The sequence below is a fragment of the Onychomys torridus genome, chromosome 6, assembly GCF_903995425.1.
Source record: "Onychomys torridus chromosome 6, mOncTor1.1, whole genome shotgun sequence".
In the NCBI taxonomy this organism is placed as follows: Eukaryota; Metazoa; Chordata; class Mammalia; order Rodentia; family Cricetidae; genus Onychomys; species Onychomys torridus.
The window spans coordinates 72415237-72422856 of record NC_050448.1 but is presented as its reverse complement, the minus strand read 5'-3'; the positions used below and the strand labels follow the sequence as shown (position 1 = coordinate 72422856).

Genomic DNA, 7620 nt, shown 5'->3' with positions numbered 1-7620 from the left:
CCGGGCTGGGCAGGAGGCCGAGGATGGGGTGCCTTATTGCGGTGTCGGTGAAGCTGTGCACTAGACTGGTGTCTCTGAGCCCAGAGCTGAGACGTGTCTGTGACCTGCAAATGGCCTAGTGCTGGCGCAACGCCGGGATCTGTTCCCCTTTCCTTCCTCTGCTCAGGCAGGACTGTGAACAGGAAAGAAAATGGATCCTACAACGGACTAAAGAGAAAGGTCCCACCGAGATTTGAACTCGGATCGCTGGATTCAGAGTCCAGAGTGCTCACCATTACACCATGGAACCACATGGCTAGTGGTACTCTGATTCACTATAGGTGACCAAATCCATTCTCAGCCTCCATCGTATCCTACAATTTCTTCTTCAAGCACCCCCCCCACCCACCCCTTAATTTACAACCAGAAGAATCCGGCACCCTGCACTCACATTCATTCTGTTCCGCTCTTGGTGTGTGGAGTGTAGCGGGGATAGGTGTCTCTCAGAGAATGAGAAAGTGGATTTAACACTTTAGGATCCGGGAAGTGCAGCTCGTTCTTCCTGGCTTTCTGGTGTCTAGTCTTAACATACAACCCTCCCCTACCCCCGCCCCACGAAAAGGGGTTCCTTATTTTGCTTTGTAATTTTCTTCCTGTTGTCCAGATCCCCAATCCCCTAGTTTCTCCTCCAGCCGCCAAACCTCTTTTCTGCCTCCTCCCTCCTTCCTTGCCCCTCTCCTCTCGGTTCCCTACCTCCACCCCCCACGCACAGCCCAGGTCATAAGATCATCGGGAAGTGCGGCCTTAAAAAGGAAGGCAGGCGAGGGTATGTTCACCCAGCCGAGGAGTATCTTTGCTTCTTGGGTCAGAACGCCGCGGGAGTCTTCCCAACAGACAGAGCAAAACTCTCGGGGTGGCCCTCGGGACCTGGACAGCACTGGCCTTAGCTGAGTACTGGACAGATCGGAGTGGGGGGCTGGGGGTGGTGGTGATGGGACAGGACTCTGTAAGGCTTCCCTGCATCGCTGGGACCTGAGAAACTGCTGGGACACAGTGAATCTTGGCAGTTCCTCTCAGCGCCCTCGTGGCTACCTCAGCAGAGCAGGGTGGGGGGCAAGTGGGCCCTGAGATGTCATGAGATGGGGGAGAATTCTATGTAATACCTTAAAAGTTTACCAAACTATGACTGAGATCGATGTAGGAGGCAGATACGCATTTCCTTCCTAGCAGCAAGTGGTAGTTGAGAAAGCACCCAAATTCTCATACCCAGAATGTGGGCTGTTGCCCAAACAATCTAGAGGACAGGGGAAGATGCATGAAAGACTGTGTCATAGGCCCTCGAAACTGCTGCAGCTAGACATCAAACCTGCAAACACCACTGGCGCAGTTTCTTCCCCCTGGACCTGTGCACAACCAACATCTGGGCACTACTAATTCTTGAGACGAGGACAGAGTCTGTCAGAGTAGATCGAGGACGTGGCCTTTCCTCTTAGACTGAGTTATATTGGTCAGGTCGACGGGTGCTAAGTTTGGGTGCCAAGTCTTCAATACCCCTCCCTTCCCCTAAGGCTCACGGGAAGCCTAGGCTCCAGCATTTTTGAGGGGAGGACCCCAGGGCCTCAGATCCTGAGGGCACTAATTTCATCAGGGGAGTTTCAGGAAATGAAGCCTGGTGGGAGGAAATAGGTCAGTGAGGAGCAAATTGGAAGAGCATACCTTGGGCATGTCTCTCCTCCTCTCCTCTCCTCACCTGTCTGCCTTGTGAAGGCCACGGACCTCTGCTAGGCCTTGTGCTTTCTGCTGTGAGGATCCTACCTGGGCTCAGATTGAAGCAATGGTGCCAGCCCACCATGGGCAGGAACCTCCGAGTTCACAAGAGGTTAAATAAACCTTTCCATGGTTACGTTGTTTCTCTCCCTCAAAACAAACAAACAAACAACAACAAAAAGCTAACAGTGGGGCACCATAAATGAACCTCAGTTACAGTTTTTATCTGGCCAACAGCCGTTGTTGTCCTTGGGGCACGTGAGTGCAGAGGGGTGGAATGCAGTTTTTCCCAAGTATTCCTTTATTATATAAATAACAGAACAAATAGATTCATGGGCTGTGTTTACAAAGAGGAAGGAAGAACATATGAAAAAAATGAAAGATGGCACAACTGTCTCCATATATGGAAGACTTTAATCTGGGAATAAGAGTTTCTCCAAGGAGAGAACTGAGAACGTGGCAGAATCCTGAGAAGACACCAGAAACAAAGCTCCAGTTTCACATGACCAGTTGGGGCACCGAAAGGTGGTTTAGCCAGGCTAAAGAGCTTCTATAGGAATCCTGCCCCACCTTCTTCTACCTCCCTCTCAAAGCCCCTATCCTCTTATACTTGAGAAATGGGGCTTGAGTTAATGATCTCATCATGATTGAACCTGATTAAGAATGACAGCCCCCTCCCCTACAAGACTCTGGACATGACAGGACTCATGAACTCACAGCCACTGTAGCTGCCTGTACAAGATCAAGACAGGCGACGTCCCAGAATGGGATGGGAAGGCCTTGAGTCCCCCACCCCTAGCTGAAAAGCAATTGGCAGTTGCTAGCTTCTGGGTGAGAGCAGTTTTAGGGTGTGGCCCATGGGGGAGGGGTCTGCTACTCTCCTGTGGATGCTCCAACACCCATGAGTATATGGGCAGTACAAATTAGACTCCATGGGATTAAAAAGAAAAAAAGAACACGTTGGGAGAGGGTGAAGAGTTGGGGATGAATCTGGGAGCACTGGGGAAGAATATAATCAAAATATATCATACTCATGTATGCAATTCCACAGAATAAAAATATTACATTTAAAAACGACCCAGGGCTGGGGAGGTAGCTCAGTTGGTAGAGTAAGTCCTGAGTTCGGATACCTAGAAAAGCCTGGCATGGCAGTGTGCTCCCTCCCAGTGTCTAGCAGTGCGGAGGCAAAGCCAGGAGGGTCACTGGGGCGTAGAGGCCAGCTAGCCAGTCTTGTGCAGTGGGTAAGCTCCAGGTTCACTGAGAGATCCTGTCTGGAAAACAAGGTGGAAAGCAATAGAGGGAAGGTGTCTGACTGGCCTGGCAAGACATCCACAATGGTATAATAGTGGCACTCTCATCTTGGGGGTAACCAACAGCTGTCTAATTGGACGTGTGGCCCAGTCAGCAGGAAGGTCTTCATGCCTGGCACTGTAAACCTAGCCAGCCACTCACGAGGGTAGGTTGGAGAACAGTTTTGGGAGTCGGTGTTCTCTTCTTCCACCATGCAGTTCTGAGGAATGGACCTAGTCAGGCTTGGGACCAAGCGCTTTTTCCCACCGAACCATTTAACAGGCCCCTGTTGTTGTTGTTGTTGTTTTTAATGGTAAACCAGTGAGCCTGGGCCTTGTTTTGTGTTCTGCACTCCAACTTCCTTGATCCTTTATACATAACCATGATGAGCTGAAATATGTGTTAAAGGGGCATTAGGAACCCCAGTAAAGACCACATCTTAGTTTCTGGTGTTTGCTATCTAAACATTGTGGTTGACGTACATCTTGAGAATGCATAATTGCACATGTGTGGGTTTAAAGAGTAACATGTTGCAGACTGAAGCAATATGGAGTACTGGCAGCCAAAGGGTGATGCAGAGGGTGGCTTTTGGATAAGAAAGCTTCTGGGGAAATGAGAAATATCTACAACATCTGATTCCTTAAGGGTAACCTGGACTACAGGAAGATTGCCATAGCCAAGAACACGCACTGGATGGCCCCAGGACTGGCTCCTTTGCATGGTGGGGAAGCACCAATCCAAGAGGAAGCAAAGAGCACAGGCCTCTCCTTTCCTCTTAGAACCCACCAAACAACCACTGGAATAATGTGAAGCAGAGATGCCTGGAGCTGTAGGGAAGGAAGTCCCTTACAGCTTTTCAGACCAAGGAAAAGGACTGCTACATCTAAGAAGAGGAAGTACATCATCCTGTACTATACATACACACACACACAAGTATTTACTGAGCACTTTTCCGGCACTATCCTAAATACTGGAGGATCAGAGGTCAGCCAGTTAGGTCTCCTTAGGGCCTCACATCTGTTAAGAAATAAGATACCTTCATCAGAATTTAGTAACTGATGTCTAGATATGAAGGCAAGGGAGAGAGATACATAGGGTACAAGAGCATCTCTTCCTAACGAGGAGGAGGAACATCGAGAATTCAAGGATAATCCTATTTTCACTGCAGGTTACCATGAAAGATGTCCCTACAAATAGATGAAGGCATGAAGAGTCTTTATGAAAACCTCAGAGATTACACGGAATTCCTCAGATTATTGGGATAAAAAAAAATGTGGTGGTATTGTGTTTCCTGAAATATTGTGCATTCTAATAAACTTATCTGGGATCAGAGAATAGAACAGCCACAATATTAAACATAGAGGTTAGGCAGTGGTAGCACACACCTTTAATCCTAGCATTCCAGAGGCAGAGATCTGCCTGGATCTCTGTGTGTTCAAGGATACAGCCAAGCATGGTGACTCAGGCCTTTAATCCCAGGAAGTAATGTAGAAGGCAGAAAGGTATTTAAGGGGTGAGGACTAGAAACTATAGCCTGGTTAAGCTTTCAGGCTTTTGAGAAACTGGATCAGCTGAGGAATTGGCAAGGTGAGGTACCTGTGGCTTGTTCTGCCTCTCTGATCTTCCAGTATTCACCACAATAACTGGCTCAGGGTTTGTTCTTATTAATAAGACCATTTAAGATTCATGCTACATCTGGCACCCAATGTGGGACACAAACCCACAACCCTAAGATTAAAAGTCTCATGCTCTACCTGCTTAGCTAGCCGGGCTGAGTGGTTTTTAATGAATTCTTGCCATGTTGGGTGCCAAATGTAGCACTAAGTAGCTTAATATCAATACCAACCATAGAAGACCTGGAGGTCTTTATAGACAAGCATTGATGAGGAGGTCATGTGGTTGGGTTTACAACCAATGAGAAGGCAGAACAGAAAGTCAATAAAAAGACAGATACTCAGGAAGTAGATCTCTTTCTGAGGGGAAGGACAGCAGCAGCAGTGAGGGGTTTTAGTCTCAGCTCTTAGCTACTGCTCTGACCTCTTGGGCTTTTAACTCTGCATTTAGCTCTGTTTCTTATTTAATAAGACTGTTACATCTACAAGAATACACAGAGCTATCCAGGCATGGTGGTGCATACCTCTAATCCTAGCACTTGAAAAGTTGAAGCAAGAGAATTGGCAGTTTGAGTCCAGCCTGGGCATCACAGCCAAACCCTATTTCAAAACATGAGCGGGCTGGAGAGATGGCTCAGAAGTTAAGAGCACTGGCTGCTCTTCCAGAGAACCTGAGGTCAGTTCCAGTACCCACATGGCAGGTCACAACCAGTTCCAGGGGATGAATACCTTCTTCTCACCTCTGTGGGAACCAGGCACACAATGATACATGCAGGTAAAACGCCCACATACATAAACAATAAATAAATCTAATCTATATATTTAAAAGAGAGTACAGGGAGACAGGGAAGGGAGGGAGGATGTGAATGTGCATGGAGCTAAAAGTGAAATTACCTGTTCATAGATGATGTAATCTAAAATACAGAAGACCTTAAGGATTAGACACATCTACAAATGAATTCAACAAAATAACAAGTGAGAAAATCATCAAACAAAAAAAAAAATCAGTTTTATACTTCAATAATATAAAAGTCCATTTATAATAGCATAAAATGAATAAAACATGAGCTCATCAGCCAAAACATCTGTAAAACAGAACCTAGAAAATGATGCTGAAAGAAATAAATGGGAAGACACCCCATATTCATGAACAAGATTTACTAGTACCAAGATGCCAACACTACCCAAAGTAATACAGATTCAATGAAACCTATCAAATCCTAACTTTGTCCTTTCAGAAATAAAAAAACAAAGTGTCTTACATTCACAGGCGACTCCACAAGACTCAGAACTGCCAAAATAACATGCTGAGATCAAAACATACCAGGCTGGGATCGGAAGACAACTTGCAGGAGTTGGTTCTCCCCTTCCAACATGTAGACTCCCAGGACCAAAGTCAGGTCACCAAGCTTAATGGCAAGCATCCTTACCTGCTGAGCCATCACCCAGTCCAAAATAACACTACAAAAGAAGAACTCTGGAAGAAAAAGACTAACACTGTCCTTGAACCACCAATGTCATGGGGATCTGCCCCAGCGGTGAAAAGGAGAGTCCTGGGAGGTATACAACACAAGACCCAAGCCACAGAAGCCAGAGATGCTGTAGAAAGCACATGGCAATGTAAGTTTGGCTCTCAGAGAATGCTGGCACTATCTGTAGTTTCTGTGACCAGGACATATGGCATCTGGAACATTCTTTCAGAGCCCTGCCGTCTGGTCTAGGCCCATCTCTGGACTGTATGTTTTGTGGTTAACTGTTGAGTTCACTCTCATTAGTGGTTTTCTATACTCATTAGGGTAGGCTTTCTTTACACATCTGACTGTGTGCTGCCCTCCCTCATGTCTTCCCTGCTGGCCACTCCCATAGTCATCCCCTCCTTAAGAAAGTTCACCAACAGACCAGAGCAGCCAATGTAGGGGACTGGGCAGTTTTAGGAAAATCCAGAGGCCCCCTCCATGTAAACTGCTGGGGGGAAATGCTCTTTTCATTGTAAAGATTTATCACTTGAATTGGGTTTAATAAAAACTGATTGGCCAGTAGCCAGGCAAGAAGTATAGCTGGGGCAACCAGACTAGAATTCTGGGAAGAGGAGGGGCAGAATGAGGGAAGTCGCCAGCTAGACGCAGAGGAAGCAAGATGAGAATGCAGTACTGAGAAAAGGTACCAAGCCACGTGGCGAAACATAGATAAGAATTATGGGTTAACATGGTGGCTCACAAACACCCCCAATGAGAACTGGTGCCCTCTTTTGGCCTGCAAAGACACATGCAGGCAGAATACTGCATATATAATAATTTCTTAAAAAAAAAAAAAAAAAGAACTACAGGTTAAGTGTAAGAGCTAGTTAGTAATAAGCATGAGCTACCAAGTAAGCATTTATAAATAATATTAAGCCTCTGAGTCAATTATTTGGGAAGTGGCTGCTGGGTATTTGGGAACAGGTGGGTGGGAGAGATACTTCCACTTACAGTGAACTCCATGTATGAAGGGACAGAAGAAACACTGTATTCTACACACTGCCCTGAACAAGCACAGAGAACTCTGCTGTTAGAATACAGCATATAATCTACTCTCACAGTGAAGTATATAACCTAGCAGACAAGTAGAGAGGCTTCAGGATAGTGGTCCCCAGCCCTGTGTTTATTAGAATCACCCGGGAATTCTAAAAGTTCATACATGTGGACCCCACACCTAAGATTTCCACTTAACTGAGTTGGAGGCAGTAGACAGCCATCAATATGCTTAGATTCTCTGTCGGGGATAAGAATGAGCACTCAGGGATGACAATCATTGGCCTAAGATCTCAGCTAGTCCAGCACAAGACAAGAGCTAAACACAGAGTCAGTTTGTAGAAAATGCTGGAAACAAATCATCGAGCGTTGCATTCCTATAGGTAACGCAGCATGGCCTGGGACAGAAGAAGAAGGACAAGTGGTAGATGTGTCCTGCAGTGACGGCGTCTCCTTTGTCA

The 7620-nt window shown here is 46.4% G+C and overlaps 1 non-coding gene across 1 annotated transcript; it reads right to left on the bottom strand.

The window, feature by feature from the left end:
- Window positions 1–217: 217 nt before the first annotated feature.
- On the bottom strand, window positions 218–289 carry Trnaq-cug. Its single transcript has one exon. It is a non-coding gene; the product is annotated as a tRNA-Gln (tRNA).
- Window positions 290–7620: the final 7331 nt, after the last annotated feature.